Here is a 26131-nt window from a genome sequence, read left to right as displayed (position 1 = left end):
GAGCTAGTAAAAAATCTTACATTGCAGAGTTTCTATGTTAACATTATGTTATAACCTAAAACTATATTTAACACACCACTCAAGAGAATTAATACAGCATAACTTTCTAATATTACACATATCATATTCAATTTAGTATTTGTGAAAAGCCAGTCATAAAAGATGCATTTTCACAATTTCATGGCTGTTTCGGGCTTCTACCAATTTGTTTCTTGGAGGTGTTATTGCAAAACAACTGACTGCTTCATCTGCTTGTGCATTGCTTTTGCCTAATCTAATGTTCCACTGATGGCTTCTGATATGCATCATGCAGAATTCTTGCTCTCTTTGCTGAAGCGTGGTATGTAACTGTACAAACAGTTCACCAAGCTGCTGATTTTTTCTTTCTCGTAGCAAAGCATCTTCAATGCGCTGCACTACGCCGACTACACACAATGACTCTGATGCTATGTTTACAGGCGTATCTTTCCAGTTTCCAAAGCCCAGCACACGGCTCTCAGTTCTAAGGTTTGGAGGCTGTCTCTCTGTTGCCCAAGGATGATGTGCTTCTGACAGTGATTTTCTGATTGCCACACACATGCAGCCTTCTTCATTTTTCGCCCTGCATCTGTAAACACCGTTGGCCCTTTGACTGGCCTTTCAGAACAGAGTGGCCTTTTGACCCGTATCGTTCAAGCATCTTCCAAAGAGGCCCTTTTGGTCGATTATTATGTACAGTTCCTGTAGAGCCTATCAAGGCTTCTTGCACTTCAATCGAATGCCACAAGAGCCATTCCAAATCATCTCCACGGACCGGGATGCTGATGTCTGCAGCCTCAGCTCCATCTAGTTCAATGATTCTGTCCCTCCCTTTCCTTACCAAAGCTGCTAATGCTTCTGACCGACACGAAATACGATGCCATAGTTGCATTGGCAAAAACACCCACTCAAGAATGATGGCCGTGTCCTCCCCCTTTTTCTTTTGCCATTGTAGGGTAATGGCAAGGGGAGAAGTGGTGGCGTTGCAGATCAGAAGAGATAATGGCTGATCTGGCAATCGGCGATTACTCCATCCTGTTTGAATCTTACGAGCTACTGCGTGCAGGGCAGCCTGTTGTTCTGGTGAACAGGTGCGGGGTCTATGTGCCTGGGTGCCATGCAGCCAAGACTGGAAGGGGAGGAGGTCGTCATTGGTGATGCCAACTAGATTACGAACCCATTGTAAGTCTCCCAAAAGCCTTTGAGCATCATGCAGGGTACCGATCTGTGCAGTGATGGTTACCTTTTGTGGCCTGATCTGAGCGTCCGAGATGAGCCAACCCAGGTATTTGCATGGTACAGAACGCTGGACCTTTTCAGGGGCGACAGTCAGTCCACAGGAGTGCAAATGGTTGATGATCCACTCGAATTCACTATCTGTTAAATCAGATTCGGCAGCAAACAAAATATCATCCATGTAGTGATAAATGAGCATGTGAGACCATCGCTTTCACACAGGCTGAAGTGCCCAATCCACAAAGATTTGACACATACTTGGACTCTTTCTGGACCCCTGGGGTAAAACTACCCATTGATAGTGTTTGGCAGGGGCTGCACGGTTGACAGATGGCAGAGTAAATGCAAACCTCTGTGTATCATCAGGGTGTAAAGGAATTGTGAAAAAGCAATCCTTTAAGTCTATTATTATTATTATTTGCTAATTTTTGTGGGATCACTGTAGGAGCAGGAAGGCCACTTTGCAGTGCACCCATACCTAACATTTGATCATTAACTTTTCGTAAATCATGCAAAAGTCGCCACTTGCCAGATTTTTTCAGGATGACAAATACAGGAGTGTTCCACGGGCTTGTGGAAGGTTGAATGTGACCTGCTTTTAGCTGTTCCTGCACTAACTCTTCTGCAATGCGCAGCCTTTCTGAGGTCATCGGCCACTGGTCTACCCACTCTGGTTTTTCAGTTAACCATGTAATTTTTGAATGGGCGGCTGCCGCCCAGTGGCCGTGGCACAAAATGCTGCTCTGTTGTCAGGACCTGTCCCGGTTGTGACAAAACATCCCTTCCAATCAATCCTGGTAAAGTGTGTGGAAGTTGCATTACATAAGGTTTAATTACAATTGTTTGGCCGTCTTCAAACTGCAAAGTAATTAAGTCTTTATTTTGTTTTGGTGCTTTTGCTCCTCCCACCCCCACTGCTTGGGCAGCTGGAGATTGTAATTCCCATGTCTGAGGCCACATATGTTGATTAATGATGGTGACATCTGCTCCAGAGTCTAGTAATGGTTCTAAACTAATTTGTTGACTGCCCTTTTTCAGTTGCATTTTCGGATATGGTCTTTGATTAAGGTCCAATGTGAAAAACACATCATATCCAGAGGATCCAAAACCTTCATTTCCTCTTACTTTAGCTACTTGGCCTTGTTTTCTGAGTTTTTCATAATACTCTCAATGTGTAAGAAAGTTGTCATAAGGAAGTATTTGTGCAATCTTGCTGCCTTTAGGAATTGTTACAGGTGGTTGTAAAGCACAGGCCATGGTTTGTACTTGCCCTATGAAATCTGCATCTATTACTTCGGGTAATGCAATTACTCCTTGTTTGCTTGTTGACGACCTGCCAAGTAAAAGTCCTCTGCCTCGAGACTCAGCCCTGAGCACAGGGCCTTTTACTTCAGCTGGAATCAATGTTACCTCTTTGTTGCTCAGGGTTACCTCTGCTGTGGTTGCCACGTCCACTCCGAGACTCCCTCGGGTGGCTGGGACGCGCTGGTATAGGAAACCGTATTTTTCATCTGTGTCGAAGGGCTGTGTTGGGTTGAAGGGGTCTGTACTTGTGTCTTTGTGCAGAGACAGGTCGCGCTGCTCTGCATGTTTCTTGACGGTTTGTGAGCACAGGCAGCGGTGGCACGAGTGTCAGAGTTACACACATGACACCAAACAGTTTTGGAACAGGTTCGCCGCATATGCCCAAATTCACTGCATGGGAAGCAGGTAGCAGTTTTAATCTTTCTGCTATTTTGACCTTTTTTTTAGCTTGCTTGCCTCTGTTTCCAGACAGAGCAGCTGCAATTACATGACCTTGTTCCTTTAATGTTTCTTTCATCGCTGCCGTGAAGGCGGCTGTCTGATTATTCTGTTCTGCCCGAGTGGCTCTCATAAGCATTTTGTCAACGGGGCTCCCTTGGGCTAATGTTGCCAGGATTGCTCTCATTCTGGCATTTGCTCCTTCAAAAGCGAGAGCGCAGAACACATGTTCCTGGAGTTCAGGAGGCAAATCTGCATTATCTTTTATTGCTGCTGACAAACGGTCTAGGAATAGTCCACAGGGCTCTGTTCTTCCTTGGCGGACAGTCGTCTAAGGTGCAGGATTTTCTTATCAGGTACGGACAAAAGAGCTCAGTGGGCTAAAGTCTGGGCAATTTGGTGCATTTGAGTAGGATATGGTAGGTGAACCTGTGTGTTAGAATAGGGTCCTTGCCCAGTTAGCATGTCTGCCTGTATACCATACAGAGGGTCTCCTACTATTAAATGTTTATTTGCTTCTTCAACTGCTCATCTTTTCCATTCTCTTTCAAACAACAAATACTGAGACAGAGTGAGGAGAAGGGAAGCAACTCTTGCACAGTCAGCAGGGGTAAGGACATCTGCTGTAGAAATAAACGGAATAATTTGTCGAGTAGCTTCTGATCGAATACCATGGCTAGGAACTGCTTGTTTTGCTGGTTGCAATATTTTCCAATCATGAGGTTCCCAATTTGCTTAATTATTACTGACTATTGCAGGGCAAGCAAGAGAACTGGCAGCCTGCCATTGACCTTCTATGATAGCATCTCGAATCACACCCAACCATCGCTGTTGAATTGGATCTTTTTCCGGCCTTGGTGCCTGCGGGGGTATTGCAAGGCATCCGGGCATGGGTGGAGCAGTCGGCTCCTCAGGGGGTGTCACAGGGACTGGGATGGAAAGGGGTGTCGGAATAGTCTTTAGCACTGACACAGGGTCTGTTCGTTTTTCCAGTTGTTCCTGTCGTATGGATAATTCTGCTAATTCCTTTAACACTTCTTGAATTGAGTCATTAGAATCTGATTTTTTAGCTTTGTACTTAGATTCAGAGTGCTTTGACCTTCTAACTCTATCTTTTCCCTCTCCCTCGGACTCAGCCGACAGCATAGATTCGTCTGATGCTATGTCAGGCAAAGGAGGGCACAGGGAAGGGCAGCATTCTTTTCTTTTCCTTTCTGCCCTCAAGCTGAAGCTGCCTTTTTCGGCCTTGCATCACCCACCGCCTCAGGAATTTCTTCTATTTCTGCTGCTTCAGGCACTGTTTCCATATCTATGGCTTCTCTTGAAGGGGGAACAGTTACTTTTTCTAATTTTTGACCAGCTGCAGCAGACTCTGATGGGGCAACCTCCTCTTTTTGTGATGGATTATTTAGCAACTCTTGCAAATTAGAGCAAATGGGGGCAGAGATTCCTTTCATGGGGACCTTTCCAACTCCAAAAATGTTAGCGAGACGTGATGGCTTGGAAAGAACTTGTTGCTTTGTTCCACTCACATCTCCTCCCAAATCCTCAATGGCTGCGGCAGCTACCTTTTTCTCAGCTTTCATAGTCTCTGAAGTATTGGTGATAGATTTCCAAGTAACTCCTAACTCCCTTGCTTCTTTTCCATTTTTTCCACCTTCTATCCTGATGTCCCGGAGGTAGTTTCCTACCTCTTGCCACTCAGGTTCACTAAAGAGCAGGGCAGGTTCAGGAAGCTTTCCTTTTTTTACGTGCCCATTTTATTAGGGCTATTACTTCTTCTTCTTTGGTGCCCTCACCTCTCTTTGAGAGGATAGTTGTCAGTAATTTAACTGCCGTGTCTAATTCCATCCTGGTCTTACCTTGGCCGGGGCTTGATCGGCCGCTCAAGCTCCGGACTCTGCTCTTGCGTTTGCCTACCAGGCCTCTCCTGCCTCCAGCTCTCCGGCTCCCAAATCAGGTGCTTACCTGATGCTTGGGAGCCTTCCGCATGTAAGTGATCTGCATTTAAGCAAAGGAGTCCCTGTTCATGGTGCCAGTATGAAGGGGGTCCCACGGAGAGCCGGCCGGAGTAATGACACTCAAACCACTATGGCTACATGTCCTCCTCCTTTTTGGTCTAATTTATCCATATTTTATACCTTACTGCCTTACATCATACAATAGCTAATTAACATTCATTGGTTAAGGTCATATGATTACATCTACAAGTCACTTATTGCTTGGCTGTTATACTACAAGCGTCTGATCAGGTTATAGTACGTGACAGTTTTCAGCATCCAGCATAGACTATTGTATTCATACAAAGCTTATTGTCTTTCCAAGGATGTCCTAAATACTTCTCAAGTAACTAAAGTATCTCCGTAATCTGCAGGCCAGGGTTGTCCAGTTCCTGCAAAGAAATGCCATCAAGGATATCATGCCCTTGTTCCATGAGAAATTCCTCTACATTTCTCGAATGTCACACAGCTGGTCTCGAATGTCACAGCCTGTTCTGTGATGTCATAGCCTGCTCTGTGATGTCAGACCTCTGCCCTGTGATGTCACAGCTGACTCTGTGATGTCACAGAGACAGCCTATGATACCATAGTTGCTTGATGACCTCACATAACCCACTCTGTGATGTCATATCCCACTCTGTGACCTCATGTTCCCAGATGATAAATTGTCTCCACCTGCTGAGCGCACACAATGCTCCTTCTGCAAAACCCCGGGCCTATGGAAAGCACACAATGCCCATTGTGTGAGAAGGGGAACTGAAATTCACCAGCCTCAGTGTCCTGCCAGCTCAGCCAGGCTGACGGGAACATTGGGGTCCACAACCACCAGGGACCACCAGAGAGACCCCCCAGGACAGAAAAAGGCATGCAAAAAATGGGAGGGGAAATGTGTTCATGATTTTGGGGAAATGATTCTCATCTGTGTGTTTAGTCCCGGACAATCAATGAATATGTGTGCAAAATACAGAATATGAACAGAAACTTTCCTGCACTCAGCATGCTTGGCTTTGGGAGGAGCTCTCCCCCGTGCATCCAGCTGAATAAAGAATGCTGCTTCCTAAAGCTACATCGGGGTTAAGGAGTTTTCTGTTTTACCGAATTTTTGGTAACTCCCACTCCCAAGGAAAGCTCTGTCTCCTGCTGTTCACAAACAGAGAAGGGCTGGTGGCAAATGTGGTGCTCAGAGGCTGCCTGGGGCACAGTGACCATGAAATAATCAAGTTTTCAATGTTCTGTGAAAGAAGGAGGGGCATCAACCAAACTTCTACACAGGAATTACGGAGGGCAGACCTGGGCTTATTCAGGATGCAGATTTGGAGAGTAGCGAATCAAGTACTGATTTTTTCAGGGAAACAGCCCTTAAAAACAAAGAGGTCCAGGAAGGATGGACACATCTCAAGAAAGAAATCCTAAGGGGGAAGGAGCAGCCTGTCCCTCTGTGCCAAAGTTGAGCCAGCGAGGAAAAAGGACTGTTCTGTCTGTGCATGGAGCTTTTGTGGGAACTCAGGAAAAAAGAGGGTGCATCAACTTTGGAGAGAAGATCAGGCATGTCAGGAAATCTTTCAGGATTGTTGTTAGATCGTGCAGAAAGTAGAGTGGTGAAAGGTCAATTAGAGCTTAACCTGGCCACTTCTGTGAAAAAGAATAACAAGTGTTTTAAAAATAAACTAATAGCAAAAGGAGGGATAAGCAGAACTTCTACTCTTTATTGGATGCAGTGGGGAATAAAGTAACTAAAGATAAGGAAAAACTGAGCTGCTTAATGCCTTCTTTGACCCAGTATTCAACATTAGGACAGGTCATGCTCAGGACAAGTGTTCTCCTGAGCTGGTGGATGGGGACAGGGAGCAGAACAGCTCCCTGGAATCCAGGAGGGAGCAGCTGGGGACCTGCTGAGCCACTCAGATGCTCCCAGGTGTCTCTGGCACCAGATGGGATCCATCCTAGGGGGATGAGGGAGCTGGTGGATGAGCTCCCCAAGCTGCTCTCCATCATTTCTCATCAGTCCTGGCTCACCAGGGAGGCCCCAGAGGACTGGAGGTGCCAGTGTGAGCCCATCCCCAAGAAGGGCTGGAAGGAGGATCTGGGGAACTGCAGGCCTGTCAGCCTGACCTCGGTGCCCGGCAAGGTTCTGGAACAGATCACCCTGAGTGCCATCACAGGGCACCCACAGGATGGCCGAGGGATCAGAGCCAGCCAGTGTGGATTTCAATGTCTGCATTGATGATCTGCATGAGGGGACTGAATCCACCATCAGGAAATTTGCAGATGACACCAAGCTGGGTGTGAGTGTGGATGTGCTGGAGGGTAGGAGGGCTCTGCAGAGGGACCTGGACAGGCTGGATCCAGGTCCAGCAAGGTGAGGTTTAACAAGACCAAGTGCCGGGTCCTGCACTTTGGCCACAAAAACCCCTGCAGAGCTACAGGCTGGGGCCAGAGGGGCTGGACAGCAGCCAGGCAGAAAGGGACCTGGGGGCACTGATGGACAGCAGGCTGGACATGAGCCAGCAGTGTGCCCAGGTGGCCAAGAAGGCCAATGGCTCCTGGCCTGGATCAGGAATGGTGTGGCCAGCAGGAGCAGGGCAGTGATTCTTCCCCTGTACTGGGCACTGGTTGGGCAGCACCTGGAGTGCTGTGTCCAGTTCTGGGCCCCCAATTTAGGAAGGACATGGAGGGGCTGGAGCGTGTCCAGAGAAGGGCAACAAGGCTGGTGCGGGCTCTGCCACACGAGTCCTGTGAGGAGCAGCTGAGAGAGCTGGGATTGTTTATCCTGGAGAATAGAAGGCTCAAGGGGGACAAGGCGGTGTCAGGGCACAGGTTGGACTTGATGATCTCCAAGGTCTTTTGTAGCCTGGCTGGTTCTGTGATTCTCTGCAAGCACCCTTGGAGCAGTTGCAGGAGGAGCCCTGGGCCTCCTCTTCAGAAGCTGCAGCAGCCCAGGTCCCTCAGCTTCTCCTCACAGCCCCAAAGCCCATCCTGTCAGTCCTGCAGAGCCTCTGCAGCCCCTCCTCATTGCCCAGAACAGGGAGCCCCACAGGCAGACACAGCAGCCCAGATGTGCCCCCCTGGCCTGGGGTGCCTCTGGCAAGGGAGCAGCACGAGGCAGTGCAGGAGCCTGCAGACAATTCCTGGAGCACTTGTGGGATGATCCTGCTCCCCAAGGGACATTCCCATGGTGCCAAGTCAGGAACTGAAATGGGGAGTGGGGCCAGAGAGGAGAGGGCAAACAGGGATGGGCTGTGTGCAGGGCAGGGAACAGGGCTGGGCAGGAGAAAGAAATTCGTAGAAGGAAGAGTAAAGAAAGTAAAGGTGAAGCCAAGGAAATGCTCAGGGCAGTTTGGGGGTGGCTGCCAGGCAGCCCTGGCTCTGAGCAACAGCGTCTGCAGTGGGACAGGGAACTCCCAGCTGATGGAAACAAACTTTCTGGCTGAGTGCAGAGGCCAGGACAAAGCTGAGTGGTTTCCCTGGCGTCCCCCAGCCCTTCCTGGCCCCAGGGGCTGATGGCATTTGTGCTCCCTCAGGTTCATGTCCCCACAGCAGCAGCACGGGGGTGCTCCCGCCTGCTGTGTGCAATGCAAACAGGGGCTCCTGAGCCAGTGCTGCCGTGTCTGTGCCTGCAAGGATGGGGCACCTGTGTGAGCTGGGGGAGAGGCCAGGGCTGCAGAGGGGGGATGTTGTTGGCAGCTCCATGAGGACGCTCTGGGACCCTGCCCTGGGCTGTGCAGCGCACTGGGGATGGATCAGCCCCTGCTCTGCTGCTCCTTCCCATCTCCCCCAGGGCCCTGGCAGAGCACCAGCCGTGCTGTTTGCCCCCAGCCTGCCCACGGCCAGCCTGGGGCTGCTGACGGGGGTTTTCTGTTCTGAGCATTGGCCTGGCCGTGTTCTTGAGAGAGCCTGGGCAAGGAGCCTGGAGCCCCCAGGCCCTGGCCTGAGGCGTCAGCGCTGCCCCAGCAGTGCCCATGGCCTGTCCCTGCTGCAGCCCCGGCACTGCAACCCCCAGGACTGTGCCCAGCCCCGAGAGCACTCAGGCCCTGCAGCAACACCAGGGCCACCAGGGCAGCGGGGCAGGGCCACGGGAGCAGCACTGGCAACACCAAGTGCTGCTGCTGCTGCTGGGCACAGCTGCTGTGCCAGCACTGATCTGCCCCCAGCTCTGCACACAGACATTGCTGCTGCAGCTCCAGAGAAGGCAACAAAAGGGCATCTCTGCAGAAAACTTTGCTGGGAGATCCTTGAGTTCCTTTAAAGACACCAAGAGCGCAGCCCCTCATTGACACAGTCTGTGGCCCCAGAGAAGGTGGAGAGAAACAAAATGAGAAATGGCAGAAACAAAGACATTACTTTGTGGACAATATTGAAAAAAAAACCAAAGAAAACAAACCTCCAAAATGAAACCAATAAAAAGAATCAAAGATTACTTTTATTTGAAGTGATTTGGTGAATTGCCCAGAAGTTTAATGTTCCTGAATGCATCCAGTCATCAGTCTCCACACTGCAGCCTTGAGCTCCTGGTTCCTCAGGCTGTAGATGAGGGGGTTCAGGGCTGGAGGCACCACCGAGTACAGAACTGACAGGGCCAGATCCAGGGATAGGCTAGAGATGGAGGGTGGCTTCAGGTGAGCAAACATGGCAGTGCTGAGGAACAGAGACCACGGCCAGGTGAGGGAGGCAGGTGGAAAAGGCTTTGTGCCGTCCCTGCTCAGAGGGGATCCTCAGCACAACCCTGAAGATCTGCACATAGGAGAAAACAATGAACACAAAACAACACAAGGATAAAGTGCCTGTAACCACAAGAACCCAATATTCCCTGAGGTAGGATTTGGAACAGGAGAGCTTGAGAATCTGGGGGATTTCACAGAAGAACTGCCCCAAGGCATTGCCCTGGCACAGGGGCAGGGAGAATGTATTGGCCGTGTGCATGAGAGCATTGAGAAAGGCACTGGCCCAGGCAGCTGCTGCCATGTGGGCAAAAGCTCTGCTGCCCAGGAGGGTCCCGTAGTGCAGGGGTTTGCAGATGGACACGTAGCGGTCGTAGCACATGATGGTCAGGAGGAAAAGCTCTGTTCCAAGGAAGAAGATAAGCAGAATAACTTGAGCAGCACATCCGGAGTAGGGGATGGTTCTGGTGTCCCAGAGGGAATTGTGCATGGCTTTGGGGACAGTGGTGCAGATGGAGCCCAGGTGGCTGAGGGCCAGATTGAGCAGGAAGAAGAACATGGGCGTGTGCAGGTGGTGGCCGCAGGCTCCGGCGCTGATGATGAGGCTGTTGCCCAGGAGGGCAGCCAGGGAGATGCCCAGCAAGAGGCAGAAGTGCAGGAGCTGCAGCTGCCGCGTGTCTGCCAGTGCCAGCAGGAGGAAGTGGCTGATGGAGCTGCTGTTGGACATTTGCTGTGGCTGCACAGGGCTCCCTGTTCATGGAGAAAGGACAGGGAAGAGTTAGAGGAGATACCTGTAACCAAAATCAAAGTCATTTCCCATACACCCTCCTCTGTAGCACACACGGACACAAATCTGTGTTTAAGAGTTCTGGGGTTTTCTTTATAAGCTCCCCAATATTTTTCCTAGTATTCTTGTATATCAAAATCTCTGCATTTCTGTTTCCCCAGGGAGAACAGAGCAAGTTGTGTGAGGCAAAGTGATGAGAGGTGGGTGAGGGGAGATTGTCTGTCATTCTGACCTGTTCAGACTTTCTCGGGTCTTTAACCTCTCTCAGGTGGAGGGTGATCACATTCTCCTACTTCCCCTAAAATGTCACCAGGTACTGCTGAGAACAGATGGATCCACCACAGCCCAGCTCCACATTTGTAGCCAAGGACTCACATTGCTCATTTCACCAACCCAGCAACATTTTCAGTGTCACAACACCTCTGTCTTTCCCCATCAATCTTATAACTCAGAGATGCTCTAGGACAGTTTTGCATCCTGGATTGGAGCTCCCAGCTTGGACTGAAATCTCAGGGAGACTTCCAAGAATCCTTCTGATGGCATTGGATGAAGGGAGATGCAGCTCCTTCCCTGGCTGCACTGCCAGCATTGCCCAGAGCTGGGCCCTGGGGACAGCTGTGTCACCCTGAGCCAGCTGTGCCCCCTGCCAGAGCCCCCAGTGCCGGGCAGCTGCTCCCAGCCCTGTGCTCTGCAGAGGGAACTGGGCCCGGGGCTGCAGAGCTGCCCCACGGCTCTGCTGCAGCTCTGCCTGCACAGGAGGGGCTGCACGCCTTGGAGCCCCGGCCCTGAGGGCAGAGGCTTGGCTGGGGGCACAGGAGGGAGGGGGCTTGTGCAGAGGGAGGGGCTGCACTGGAGGGGATCCTCTGGACATCTCTAAACTCTGCCTGCCACAGCACTTCTGGGTTTTGTTTTCTCTCCTTGCCTGATCTCCTCTCTGCTTCCTGGAGATTTTCCTCCTGCAGGTGTTTCCCTGTGCCTGATCTCTCCGCGCCAGCACTCAGAGACCCCAAATCTCTGTGCACTCTCCTTGGCCTGACAGAACCCTGCCTGTTTGCAGGGCACTGGCTGGGGGCAGCTTCTGTTTGCAGCTTGGAGAAAGGACAGCTCAGACTGAGCCTGATGGCTCCAGCAGAGGTGATGCTGCTGCTGTCCATGGGCAGAGTGGCTGAAAGCACATTAGGGATCTCCTGTGAACCTACTGATCACTAAAAGTAACAGTTCAGATGTCTCAGGTGCTTTTCAAAATTCACAATCAACCTTTAATATTTATCCCCCTTCCCTGTCATTCTCCAATAGCAGGAAACTGAATACAAAGTCTTAGGAGCCTATTTTCTCATTTTTGTCAAAATCCTTGCCTTGGAAATATTCCATGACTGATCAGAACCCCCCCAGCATGTTAGAGCTTCATGAGCATTTCACCTGGCCTGCACCAGAAATACTCAGAGTTGTACTCACAGGGTCTGTGGGCATTGGGATGTTCCAGCTTGAGGAGATCACTGCAGGAGCTGCAGCTGCCTTGTCCTGCTGCCAGAGGTTCGTGTGCCAAAGGCTGGCAGTGATTCTGCCCCAGGCACTTCTCAGCACCTTCCCAGCCCTGACAGATTGAAGCTCTCTGTGCCTCTGGGCTGTGCCCGGGCTGGCTGCAGGCAGTGCCCCAGCCCTGCTGGGCTGGGAGAAGAGCTGCTCATCCAGAGAAATGTGCTTTTGAAGCTCTTCTTGGTTGCCAGGATCACCCTCTGTGCCAGGAGCCTGGCCCAGCTCAGCAGCACAGACACAGCACAAGGACTTGAATGAGCCTCTGGGGCTTTGTGCTCAGGCCCTGAACATCAGGCCCTGAGAGGGAGCTGCAGAAACCTCTCTGTAGGAGGAGGGGTTGGGGAAGGCAGTCTAGGGTTGCCATGGGAAACAGCAGTTGTATGAGTTTTCCACCCCCTTTTGTAAGAGAATTGTACCCTCCCCCTGTCCTGTCACTTATAGTTCAAGGCTGCCCCTTAGCCTAGAATCTTCTCTGTTCCACGTTTTCCCTTTGGTTCTTCCACCAAGAACACTCCTTTCCCTTTTCCCCACTGGTTAATGTTATATTTCCCCTCCCTTTAGCCTTCTCCCGATTGTACCCTCGAATGCTAAACCCTCCTACCCCTACGCAGTAAAAGAATCCTCACCCCGCCCTTCGGGGCTCTCGGAATCTGCCTCCCTTCTGCTTCGTTGTCTCCCTGTCTGCCCCTTCTGTGACCCTTCAATAAATGAGCAGGATTTCAGCAGCCCGAGTGTCCCTCCCGTTCTTTGGTGGACCCTCAGATGTACCAGCTATCTGAGCTTCGTGCCGAGTGGCTACAAGCCCCCATGGCTCGGCAATCATGGAACTTTGTGGAACCAAGGTTCCATTGTTAATCTCCAAAACTAAAAATACAATGTCGACATCATGGAACCTTGTGAAACCAAGGCTCCATTGTTACCATCCAGAACCCTGAGAACATTGTGATATCATGGAATCTCATGGAACCAAGGCCCCATTGTTACAGTTCAGAACCGAGGAGACCATTGTGACATCATAGAAAGTCGTGGAACCAAGGCTCCATTGTTACCACGCAGAACCAAGGAGAATCCTGCGACATCATGGAACATCGTGGAACTAAGGATCCATCCTTTCCATCCGGAAACATGAAGGCGGTTGTGACATCATGGAACCTCGTGGAACCAAGGCTCCATTGTAACCGTCCAGAACCAAGGAGAACATTGTGACATCATCGAACATCGTGGAACAAAGGCTCCATTGTTACCATCCGGAACCAAGGGGATCGTTATGACATTTTGAAACTTCGTCGAACCAAAGCTCCATTGTTGCAGTTTGGAACCAAGGAGATCCTTGTGACATCATGGAACCTAGTTGAAGGAAGTCTCCATGTGGATATCCAGAACCGATAAGAGCATTGTGACATCATGGAACCTCACGGAACACGGCTCCATTTTTACCCTCCAGAAATGAGAAGACCATTGTGAAATCATGGGACCTCGTGGAACCAAGGCTCCATTCTTACTCTCCAAAACAAAGGATACAATTCTGAAATCATGGAACCTCGTAGAACCAAGGCTCCATTGTTACCCTCCAAAACAAAGGATACGATTGTGACATCATGGAACCTCGTGGAACCAAGCCTCCATTATTACCCTCCAAAACAAAGGATACAATTGTGACATCATGGAACCTCATAGAACCAAGGCTCCATTGTTACCGTCCACAACTGAGGAGACCATTGCGACATCATGGCACCTGGAGGAACAAAGGCTCCATTGTTACCCTCCTGAAGGAAAGAGACCCTTGGGACATCATGGAACCTCGTGGAACCAAGGCTCCATTGTTAACAGTCGAGAACCAAGGAGACCATTGGGACATCATGGAACATCGTGGAACCAAGGCTCCATTGTCACCGTCCAGAACAAAGGAGACCATTGTGACATCAAGGAACCTCGTGGAAGCAAGGCTCCATTGTTACCCTCCATAATCAAGGCGACCATTGTGACATCATGTAACCTCGTGGAACCAAGGCTCCACTGTTACACTCCAAAACCAAGGCGACAATTGTGACATCATGGAACGTCGTGTACCCACGGATTCATTGTTACCGTCCAAAACCGAGGAGACCATTGTGACATCATGGAACCTCGTGGAACCAAGGCTCCATTCTTACACTCCAAAACCGAGGAGACTGATGTGACATCATGGAACCTCGTGGAACCCCGGCTCCATCGTTACCGTACAGAATCGAGGAGACCATTGTGACATCATGGAACTACGTGGAACCAAGGCTCCATTGTCAAGTGCAGAGCCAAGGAGACCCTTGTGACATCATGGAACCTCGAGAGAGCATGGCTCCATTGTTACATTTCAAAACCGCGGAGACCCTTGTGACATCATAGAGCCTCATGGAACCAAGGCTCCACTGTTACGCTCCAGAACCAAGAAGACTATTGCGACGTCATGGAACCTCGTGGAACCAAGCCTCCATTGTTACTGTCCAGAGGCAAGGACACCATTGTGACATCATGGAACCTCGTGGAACCAAGACTCCATTGCTACCCTCCAGAACCCAGGAGACAATTGTGACATCAAGGAACCTTGTGGAGCCATGGATCCATTGTTACTCTCCAAAACCCAGGAGGCAATTGTGACATCATAGAACTCAGTGGATCCAAGTCTCCATTGTTAACAGTTGAGAACCAAGGAGACCATTGTGACATCATGGAACCTCGTGGAACCAAGGCTCCATTGTCATGTACGGAATCAAGGATACCATTGTGACATCCCGGAACCTCTTGGAAGCAAGGCTCCATTGTTACCATCCAGAATCGAGGAGACTACTGTGATATCATGTAACCTCATGGAACCAAGGCTCCATTGGTACTGTCCACTTAGTGTGAGACCATTGTGACATCATGGAATCTCGTGGAACCAAGGCTCCATTGTTATCCTCCAAAACCGAGGAGACCCTTGTGACATCAGGTAGCCTCGTGGAACCAAGGATCCATTGTCAACTACAGAACCAAGGAGGCCCTTGTGACATCATGGCACCTCGTGGAATCAAGTTCCATTGTTACCACCCAGAACAAAGGAGAACATTGTGACATCTCAGACACTTGTAGAACCAAGGCTCTATTCCTGCCATCCAGAAGCGAGGAGACTATTCTGACAACTTGGAACATCGTGGAACCAAGGCTCCATTGTTACCCTCCAGAACCGAGGAGACCATTGTGACATTATGGAACCTCGTGGAACCAAGGCTCCATTGTTACCCTACAGAACCAAGGAGATCCTTGTGACATCATGGAACCTCGTGGAACCAAGGCTCCATTGTCAAGTACAGATCCCAGGAGACCATTGTGACATCATGGTAGCTCGTGGAACCGAGGCTCCATGGTTACTTTCCCGAACCAAGGAGACCAATGTAACATCATGGAACCTTGTGGAACCAAGGCTCCATTGTTACCGTCCAGAGCCGTGGAGACACCTGTGACATCATGGAACCTCGTGGAACCAAGGCTCCATTCTTAACAGTCGAGAACAAAGCAGACCATTGTGACAACATGAAACCTCGTGGAAGCAAGGTTGCATTGTTACCGTCCAGAAACAAGGAGCCCATTGTGACATCATGGAACCTCGTGGAACCATTGCTCCATTGTTACCATTCAGGACCAAGGAGACCATTGTGACATCATGGAATTTCATGGAACCAAGGATCCATTTTTATAGTCCAGAACCTAGGAGATCCTTGTGACATCTTGGAACCTCGTGGAAACAAGGCTCCATTGTTATCGTCCAGAACCAAGGAGACCATTCTGACATCATGGAACATCGTTGATCCAAGGCTCCATTGTTAACGTCCAGAACCGAGGACACCATTGTGACATCATGGAACCTCGTGGAACCAAGGCTCAATTGTTACACTCGAGAACCAAGGAGGCCATTGTGACATCATGGAACATCGTGGAACCAAGTTTCCATTTTCATGTCCAGAACCAAGGAGACCATTGTGACATCATGGGAGATCGTGGAACCAAGGCTTCATTGTTACTCTCCAGAAGCAAGGAGACTATTGTGACATCGCGTAACCTTGGGGAATCAAGGCTTCATTGTTACCAAACAGAACCGAGGAGTTCATTGTGACATCATGGAATCTCGTAGAAGGAGAGGTCCATTGTTATCGTCCAGAACTGCGGAGACCACTGTGACATCATGGAACCTCGTGGAACCAAGACTCCATTGTTACCTTTCAGAACAAAGGAGATCCTTATGATATCGCGGAACCTTGTGGAACCAAGTCTCCATTGCTACGGCCCAGAACCAGGGAGACCATTGTAATATCATGGAACCTCAAGGAAGCAAGGCTCCATTGTTGCCGTCCGGAACCAAGGACACCATTGTGGTAGCTCGTGGAACCAAGAATCCATTGTTACCCTTCAGAACCAAGGAGACCATTGTGACATCATGGAACCTCATGGAACCTAGGCTCCATCACTAAAATCCAGAACCGAGAAGACCCTTGTGACATCATTGAACCTCGTGGGACCAAGGCTCCATTTTTACCTTTCAGAACCAAGGAGATCCTTGTTACATCATGGAACCTCGTGGAACCAAGGCTTCATTGTTAACGTCCAGAACCAAGGAGACCATTGTGACATCATAGAACCTCGTGGAACAAAGACTCCATTGTTACACTACAGAACCAAGGAGATCCTTGTGACATCATGGAACCTCGTCGAACCAAGGCTCCATTGTTAACGTCCAGATCCGAGGACACCACTGTGACATCATGGAACCTCGTGGACCCAAGACTCCATTGTTACCCTACAGAACGAAGGCGATCCTTTTGACATCATGGAACCTCGCGGAACCAAGGCTCCATTGTCAAGTACAGAACCAAGGAGACCGTTGTGACATCATGGAACCTCATGGAACCAAGGCTCCATTGTTACCATACAGAACAAAGGAGACCATTGTGACATCTTGGACCCTCGTAGAACCAAGTCTCCATTGTTACACTCCAGAAGCCAGGAGAACATTCTTACATCCTGGAACCTCGTGGAACCAAAGCTCCATTGTTACCTTCCAGAAACAAGGAGACCGTTGTGACCTCATGGAAGCTCGTGGAACCAAGTCTCCATTGCTAACGTCTAGAACAAAGGAGACCATTCTGACATCATGGAACCTCGTGGAACAAAGGCTCCATTGTTACCATCCGGAACCAAGGAGACCATTGTCACATCAAGGAACCTCGTGGAACCAAGGATCCATTTTTACCCTCCAAAAAAAAAAAAAATCATAGTCATATCATGGAACCTCGTGGAGCCAAGGTACCATTGTTACTCTCCAGAAGCAAGGAGACTATTGTGACATCATGGAACCTTGTGGAAACAAGGCTCCATTTTTACTGTCCAGAACCAAGGAGACCATTGTGACATCATGGAACCTCGTGGAACCAAGGCTCCATTGGTACCATCCAGAAGCAGGGAGATCCTTGTGAAATCATGGAAGCTCTTGGAATCAAGGCTCCATTGTTACAGTCCAGAACCAAGGAGATCCCTGTGACATCATGGGACCTCGTGGAACGAAGGCTTCGTTGCTACCATCCAGAACCGAGGAGACCATTGTGACATCTTGGAACCTCGTGGAAGCAAGGCTCCATTGTTACCGTCCAGAACCAAGGAGACCACTGTGACATCATGGAACCTCGTGGAACCAAGGCTCCATTGTTACTGTCTGGAAGCGAGGAGATCATTTGACATCATGGAACCTCGTGGAAGCAAGGCTCCATTGTTACCCTCCAGAACCGAGGAGACCATTGTGACATCATGGTACCTTGTGGAATCAAGGCTCCATTGTTACACACCAAAATGAAGGAGATCCTTGTGACATCATGGAACCTCGTGGAAACAAGTCTCCATAGTTACTGTCTAGATCCAAGGAGACCGTTGTGACATCATGGAACCTCGTGGAACCAAGGCTCCATTTTTACAGTGCAGAACCGTGGAGTCCCTTCTGACATCATAGAAGCTCGTGGAACCAAGGCTCCATTGTCAGGTCCAGAACCAAGGAAACCATTATGACATTATGGTAGCTCGTGGAACCAAGGCTCCATTTTTACCGTCCAGAACCAAGGAGATACTCGTGTCATCATGGAACCTCATGGAACCCAGGCTTCATTTTTGCAGTCCAGAACCAAGGAGACTATTGTGAGATCCTGGAACTTTTACTAAACAAGGCACCATTGTTACCCTCCAGAACCAAGGAGACCCTTGTGACATCATGGAACCTCGTGGAAACAAGGCTCCACTGTTACAGTCCAGAACAAAGGAGATCCTTAAGACATCATGGAACCTCGTGGAACCAAGGCGCCATTGTTACCCTCTAGAACAAAGGAGACCATTGTGACATCATGGAACCTCGTGGAACAATGGCTCCATTGTCAAGTACAGAACCAAGGAAACCATTCTAACATCATGGAACCTCATGGAACCAAGGCTTCAGTGTTACTATCCAGGAGCAAGGAAATTCTTCTGACATCATGGAACCTCGTGGAACCCAGGATCCATTGCTACTGACCACAAACAAGGAGACCATTTTGACATCATGGAATCTCAGAGAATCAAGGCTCCATTGTTGCTGCCCAGAACAAAGGAGACCATTGTGACATAATGGAACCTCGTGGAACCAAGGCTTCATTGTTACACTCCAAAACCAAGGCGATCCTTGGGACATTTTGGAAACTTGTGTAACCAAGGATTCATGGTTACCGTCCATAACCAAGGTGACCCTTGTGACATCACGGAACCTCGTGGAATTAAGGCTCCATTGTCAAGTACAGAACCGAGGAGACCATTGCGACATCATGGAACCTCATGGAATCAGGGCTCCATTGTTACCTTTCAGAACCGAGGAGACCCTTGTGACATCATGGAACATCTTGGAACCGAGGCTCCATTGTTAACAATCACGAACCAGGGAGACTATTCTGACATCATGGAACCTCATGGAACCAAGGCTCCATTGTTACTGTCCAGAATCAAGGAGACCATTGTGACATCATGGAACCTCGTGGAACCAAGGCTCCATTTTTACCGTCCAGAACCTTGGAGACCCTTGTGACATCATGGAACCTTGTGGAACCAAGACTCCATTCATTCCGTCCAGAACCAAGGAGACCATTGTGACATCATGGAACCCCGTGGAACCAAGGCACCATTGTTACCCTCCAGAACAATGGAGTCCATTGTGACATCATGGTACCTCGTTGAACCAGGGCTCCATTGTTATCGTCCAGAACCGAGGAGACCAATGTGACATCATGGAACCTCGTGGAAGCAAGGCTTCATTTTTATCATCCAGAACCGTGGAGACCCTTGTGACATCGTGGAACCTCGTGGAACCAAGGCTCCATTTTTGCACTCCTGAACCAAGGAGATACTCATGACATCTTGGAACCGCGTGGAACCAAGGATTCAATGTTACTGTCCTGAATCAAGGAGACAATTGTGACATCATGGAACCTCGTTGAACCAAGGCTCCATTGTTACCCTCCAGAAGCGAGGAGACCATTGTGACATCATGGAACCTCATGGAACCAAGGCTCCACTGTTACAGTCCAGAACCAAGGAGATCCTTGTGACATCTTGGAACCTCATGGAACCAAGGCTTCATTGTCATTGCCCTGTACCAAGGAGACCATTGTGACATCATGGAACCCCGTGGAACCAAGTCTCCATTGCTACTCTCCAAAATCAAGGAGACAATTGTGATATCATAGAAGTCATTGGAACCAAGGCTCCATTGTTACCCGCCCGAACCAAGGAGACCATTGTGACCTTATGGTACCTTGTGGAACCAAGGCTCCATTGTTACCCACCAGAACCAAGGAGACCATTGTGACATCATGGAAACTCGTTGAACCAAGGCTCCATTGTTACTGTCCAGTAGCAAGGAGACCATTGTGACATCATGGAACCTCGTGGAACCAAGGCTCCATTGTTACTGTCTAGAATCAAGGAGATCATTGTGACATCATGGAACCTCATGGAACCAAGGCTGCATTGTTACCCTCCAGAACCATGGAGACCATTGTGACATCATGGAACCTCGTGGAACCAAGGCTCCATTGTCACATCCAGAACCAAGGAGACCATTGTGACATCACGGAACCTCGTGGAACCAAGGCTCCATTGTTACTGTCCAGATTCAAGGAGACCATTGTGACATCACGGAACCTCGTGGAACCAAGACTCCATTGTTACTGCCCAGATTTAAGGAGATACTTGTGACATCATGGAACCTCGTGGAAGCAAGGCTCCATGTTTATCTGTAGGAGGAGGGGTTGGCGAAGTCAGTCTAGGGTTGCCATGGGAAACAGCAGTTGTATGAGTTCTCCACCCCCTTTTGTAAGAGAATTGTACCCTCTTCCTCTCCTGTAAGCTATTGTTCAAGACTGCCCCTTAGCCTAGAATCTTCTCTGTTCCACGTTTTTCCTTTGGTTCTTCCACCAAGAACACTCCTTTCCCTTTTCCCCACTGGTTAATGTTATATTTCTCCTCCCTTTAGCCTTCTCCCTATTGTACCCTCAAATACTAAACCCTCCTACCCCTATGCAGTAAAAGAATCCTCTCCCTGCCCTTCGGGGCTCTCGGAATCTGCCTCCCTTCTGCTTCGTTGTTTCCCTGTTTGCCCCTTCTGCCACCCTTCAATAAACGAGCAGGATTTCAGCAGCCCGAGTGTCCCTCCCGTTCTTCTGGTGGACCCTCAGATGTACCAGCTATCGGAGCTTTGTGCCGAGTGGCTACAAGACCCCACGGCTTGGCAACTGGCTCCCCGAACAGGGACGGACACCAGCGAGTCCAATCCTTGACCGTCTCCTGGAGATTGCCTGCTCTGTGACCAGGCTTCTCCAGGATTGCAAGCAGCGTTCGGGACCAGTTCCAGGGGCAGTCGCCCTTTCAGTTCGGAAGGCTTCTGTCTCCTGGGTTCTGCTGATAACTGACGGACCTTCGAGCTGCGCGGCAGCGGCGACGCCCTCGGACCAGCAGAAGTTCCACCAGACCCCTCTTCGATCTCCCCGCTTTATGCCTGAGTCCTTCAGAGGTATGCTTATCTCGCTTTTTCTTACGCCTGACTAGGCTTCACCTCCCTTTTTTGTTTTTTTTTTTTTTGTTTTTTTTTTCCTTTTCGAAGAGGGTGATTTAGCTGTGAGACCTGATATAATGGGTAACCGCCTGTCTCCAGCTCAACGGGAGTTTTATATCCAAATTAAGTCCCACCTTGTTTTAGGGAACATTTCTTTTGATAAGAGAGATTTAAAGCCTTTTGTTAAATTTAAATTTGAACATTTTCCTGCTACTACATGGGAAGATGTTTTGGTGCCTGATTTCTGGGGAAGAGTTGGGAGTAAGATTTACGATTTACAAGTTCAGGGGAGGATTTCAGTCGGTCGTTTTTTTCCGCTTTTTCATTCCATTCTTAATTTGTTAAAAAAGAAGGGAGAGAGTTGGGTCCCCAGTTCACCTACCTCATGTTCCTCCCTCCCCAATCCTATTCCCTCTTCCCCTAAGGGCGGATCGGGAGACAGATCCTGCCATACATCGGCACAGAGCTGCTGCCGTCTCTCTGCTGCTTCCCGATCCTCCCTGTCCCATTCGTGTGTTGGGACTGGCCACCTCAACACATGTCATTCCTGTTCCCTCTATACCAGAGACCCTAATCCTAGTTTGAAACCCTGTTGCTCTTTAGAGGACTTAACTGAACAAATAGGACAAAATGGCGCCTGCCTCGTGGCGAAAAAGGACCAGCCTCAAGATGGTGCCCCTCCTTCTCCTTCACCCCAGAAAATTCCTGCCGTCTCGCCCCCGCCTCCTCCCCCCACTCCGTCGAGTGCCGCCCTTCCCTCTGACCACACCCCTGGGTGGGCCCCCTGTCGTTGAGACCAGCCCCCAAGTGGGCCCAGCCCCTGTGGGTGGGAACCCCCCACCAGAAAGTCACGCCCCGGTGGGTGGGTCGGGACACGCCTCCTCCTCTCCTGCCACTGCCAGTTCCCACGCTACCAGAACCGGGAAGAAGCCTGGCCAGAAGCAGGCCATCCTGGCCTGCTGGGCCCACTGTCTCTGGGACCCACCAGCCAGGGAGAGGCACCGTGCCCTAACCTGGCCTGCTTCATCCTCGGAAGAGGATGAGGATGAGGAGAGTGGCAGCCCCCGGCATTCCAACAAGTCGGGGGGGGGGTTGGGCAAAGATCAGAGAGGAGGCAATTAAGGATGGGGATTTGGAATTGGCACGGGACTTGGGCAGCTTTGCGGCACCGGTCATCCTCCGGCGGGGGAGGGAGCCAAAGTGGGAGCAAATTCCATACGCTGAGGTGAAGGAGTTAAGGAAGGCTGCCAAAGATTACGGCAGAAACTCGCCTTTCTTTAAAAATGTGCTGGACTTAACATTTGCTGGACGTTTGCTAGTCCCCCATGATTTAAGGTATATTGCTAAGGCACTGTTTTCTCCCACCGAATGCGACCTCTGGGAGATTCATTGTAAAAAACTGCACAAGTATGATCTCGCAGAGGTGGTGGGAGAGGGGGATGAGGCAATGGAAGCCCTTGCTGGAGAAGGGGAGTTCAGCAGTCCGGAGGACCAAATTCTACTAGCACAGGAGCTGCTTCAGGACATAGCAGCAGCAGGAAAGGAGGCAATCCTGAAGATACCGGACGGTAAGACTTCCCTCCAAAACTTTTCTTCCATCATGCAAGGGCCTGAGGAGACTTTTATTACTTTTGTTGATAGACTGAAAGAGGCCATTGAGAGACAAATAGACAACGTAGAAGCTCGTGCAGAGCTTCTACGAAAGATGGCCATTTCTAATTCTAATTCGGAAACAAAAAAGATTCTCCGTGCACTACCTCAGGACCCCGAGCCCACCATCTCTCAGATGGTGGAGGCTTGCACAAAGGCAATGTCAATGGAGCACACGGCGGCCCTGGCTGTCAGCAAAGGGGTGGGAGAGGCCATGATAAACTTACAAAATACGCGCTGTTTTAACTGTGGTCAGCTGGGTCACATCCAGGTGAACTGTCCCCACTGGCCACAAATTCAACAACCTATCTTGCCCCCCGCAAGACCATATCCTAGGAACCCATTTTATCAAGATCACCAGTTTCATCTACAGCAACAAGGGTACCAGCCAGCGGGAAACTGGCGGCGAAGCGCGAGGAAGGGCCGCGCGACGACACCAAGTGGCCCTTCTCAGCATCCCAGCCTCCCGACCATCAGGGAGGACGAGTGGCCGCGCGGCCAAGTCCAGCAGTTCAGCGCAGCCACGAGGACGGACTCCGCCTCTTCCGACGGACAGGTACCCTAAATCAGGGCAATCGTCGGGTCCTCCGCAGCAGCGTCACCATCTCTCTCCAGGATGAGGACATGACGAGAGTTCCTGCTGGATTCCTGGGCCCCCTCCACAACTGTCGGGACACCACCGTGCTCATCTTAGAAGACTCCTTCAACACGCCGAATGAAATCACCATCTTACCTGAGGTAGTGTGTTTTCCACCAGGAGAGAAGATCACCGTCTCCGTCATTTGTAACCACCCGCCATTTACTTTAAGGAAAGGAGATCCTTTTGCTTTGCTTTACGTACTGGACACCCACGATGACCCGGACACAGAGAGACATGTTTTCTTCACCCAAAATGTATGTAAAGAAAGACCAGTAATTGATGCCAAACTTTCTTTCCAGGGAAAGTCGGTGCAGATGCGGCTCATGGCAGACACAGGAGCTGACGTGACCATCATCCCCCAGGTGAGGTGGCCCAGCGACTGGGAGCTCGTGCCCCCTTGCGGCAGGATCTCCGGTGTGGGCGGAGCGGTCCACTCTCTGAGGAGTAAGCATCTTGTGTGCGTGGAAGGTCCGGAAGGACAATTGGCAACAGTGAGACCTTTTGTTGTCTCTTCAAACATACTATTATTAGGAAGGGATGTTTTATCCCAATGGGGAGCCCGCCTCGACATCCCTAGCCCTTCGTGGGATTTTTAGTGTGGGCCACTGCAGAGCGCACTTCCCCACCCCTGACCTGGAAAACCAACACACCGGTCTGGGTGGATCAGTGGCCCCTTCCATCAGAAAAATTGAGTGCACTTCATAAATTTATAGAGGAGCAGGTGAAACTTGGGCATTTAACACCTTCTACAAGCTCTTGAAATACCCCTGTCTTTGTAATTAGAAAACCTGGCACAGACAGGTGGCGCCTGCTCCAAGACCTGCAAAGGGTTAATGATGTAAGATATGGGTCCCATTCAACCAGGCCTTCCGTCACCTTCTATGCTCCCCAGAGACTGGCAGCTAGCAGTGATAGACATCAAAGACTGCTTTTTTAACATTCCGCTCTACCCCGGGGATGCTCCCAGATTCGCCTTTTCTGTACCATCATTGAATAGGGCTAAACCTTTTAAAAGATATCATTGGGCATCCCTGCCTCAGGGGATGAAAAATTCCCCTGTGCTCTGTCAGACTTTTGTAGCGCAGATTTTATCACCTGTGCGCCGGCTTTTCCCTGAGGCCATCATCCTGCATTACATGGATGATGTGCTAGTTTGTGCTTCCGACTCGACATACCTAAAGGCAACACTGGACAAGACTATTAAGGCTATCAAAGCTGCAGGGCTCCAGATAGCGGAAGAGAAGATCCAATTCTCAGCACCATGGAGGTACCTCGGATTCCTCATCACGGGAAGGACAGTGACGCCACAGACATTGACCATCAACGAGGATCCGAAGACTCTGCGAGAACTTCAGCAGCTGTGCGGAACGATCACCTGGATCCGCCCCCTCCTGGGACTGACGACGGAGGAGCTGTCACCTCTCTTCTGTCTGCTTCGAGGCGACGGAGACCTCGCCTCACCACGCGAGCTGACACCTGCCACGCGGGAAGCCCTGGGACGGGTTGCTGCTGCTCTGAAGTCTCGCCAGGCACACCGCATGGTCCGGACCCTTCCCGTGAACTTCGCGGTTTTGGGTAAGTGCCCCCACCTCCACGGACTTCTCTTCCAGTGGGATAACAGAGCATCTGATCCCCTGGTCATCTTAGAGTGGCTCTTCCTACCACACCAGCCCTCTAGGACGATCACGACCCCTGCAGAATTGCTAGCCACTTTAATAATGAAGGCACGACACCGCCTCCAAACCCTCACAGGGTGTGACCCTGCGTGCACTTACTTACCTGTTACATTAGATCAATTGGACTCATTGTTGCAAACTAATGAAAATTTGCTCATTGCTTTGGACAGCTTCCCCGGACAAATTTCGGTTCACTATCCTAAGCATAAATTGTTTAAGGATACATTGCATTTGACCCCAAGAATATTTAAAAGCAAAACACCAATTCCAGGTGCTCTCACGGTGTTCACCGACGGGTCGGGCAGATCCCACGAATCGGTGATCACTTGGAAGGACCCGGACAGTCAGAAGTGGGAGTCTGACGTCCAACTGGTTGAGGGTTCCCCCCAGATCACGGAACTTGCCACAGTCGTGAGAGCATTCAAAAAATTTCAACAGCCTCTGAATGTGGTCACTGATTCGGCCTATGTCGCTGGGGTAGCAGAAAGGGCCGAAGGTGCCCTCCTCAAAGAAGTTTCAAACAAAAATTTATGCAGTTTACTCTCTGATCTCATTTGGCTACTTTCCCATAGAGAGCAACCTTATCATATCATGCACGTAAGGGCACACACCGATTTACCCGGAGAGATCACTGAGGGTAATCGGAAAGCGGACCTCCTAGCCATGTCAACACAAATATCTGCAACCACTTCAACCACATTACCAGACATACTCCGGCAAGCGCGGCTCAGCCATGCATTTTACCATCAGAATGCCCCGTCTCTTGTGCGACAATTTAAGATCTCGATAGCACAGGCAAGAGCCATTGTTTCTACCTGCCCGAGCTGCCAATCTTTCGCTCTCCCTTCCCTCATTACGGGGACAAATCCCCGAGGGTTGGGAGCGCTAGAGATATGGCAGACAGATGTAACACACTTCGAGCCGTTTGGTCGGATGAAATACATACATGTCTCTATTGACACGTTTTCCGGCGCAGTGTTTGCCTCCGTCCATGCAGGTGAAAAAACCAGGGATGCCATTAAACATCTTTTCATGGCATTCTCTACGTTGGGAGTCC

At 50.1% G+C, this 26131-nt stretch overlaps 1 pseudogene; it reads right to left on the bottom strand.

Annotated features, from left to right (window-relative positions):
• Nucleotides 1–9444: 9444 nt before the first annotated feature.
• LOC128783265 (olfactory receptor 14A16-like) lies at nucleotides 9445–12542 on the bottom strand (annotated as a pseudogene).
• Nucleotides 12543–26131: the final 13589 nt, after the last annotated feature.

Source organism: Vidua chalybeata, unplaced genomic scaffold, assembly GCF_026979565.1.
Source record: "Vidua chalybeata isolate OUT-0048 unplaced genomic scaffold, bVidCha1 merged haplotype W_reject_6, whole genome shotgun sequence".
Taxonomy (NCBI): domain Eukaryota; kingdom Metazoa; phylum Chordata; class Aves; order Passeriformes; family Viduidae; genus Vidua; species Vidua chalybeata.
This window is presented reverse-complemented; position numbering and strand designations above follow the sequence as displayed.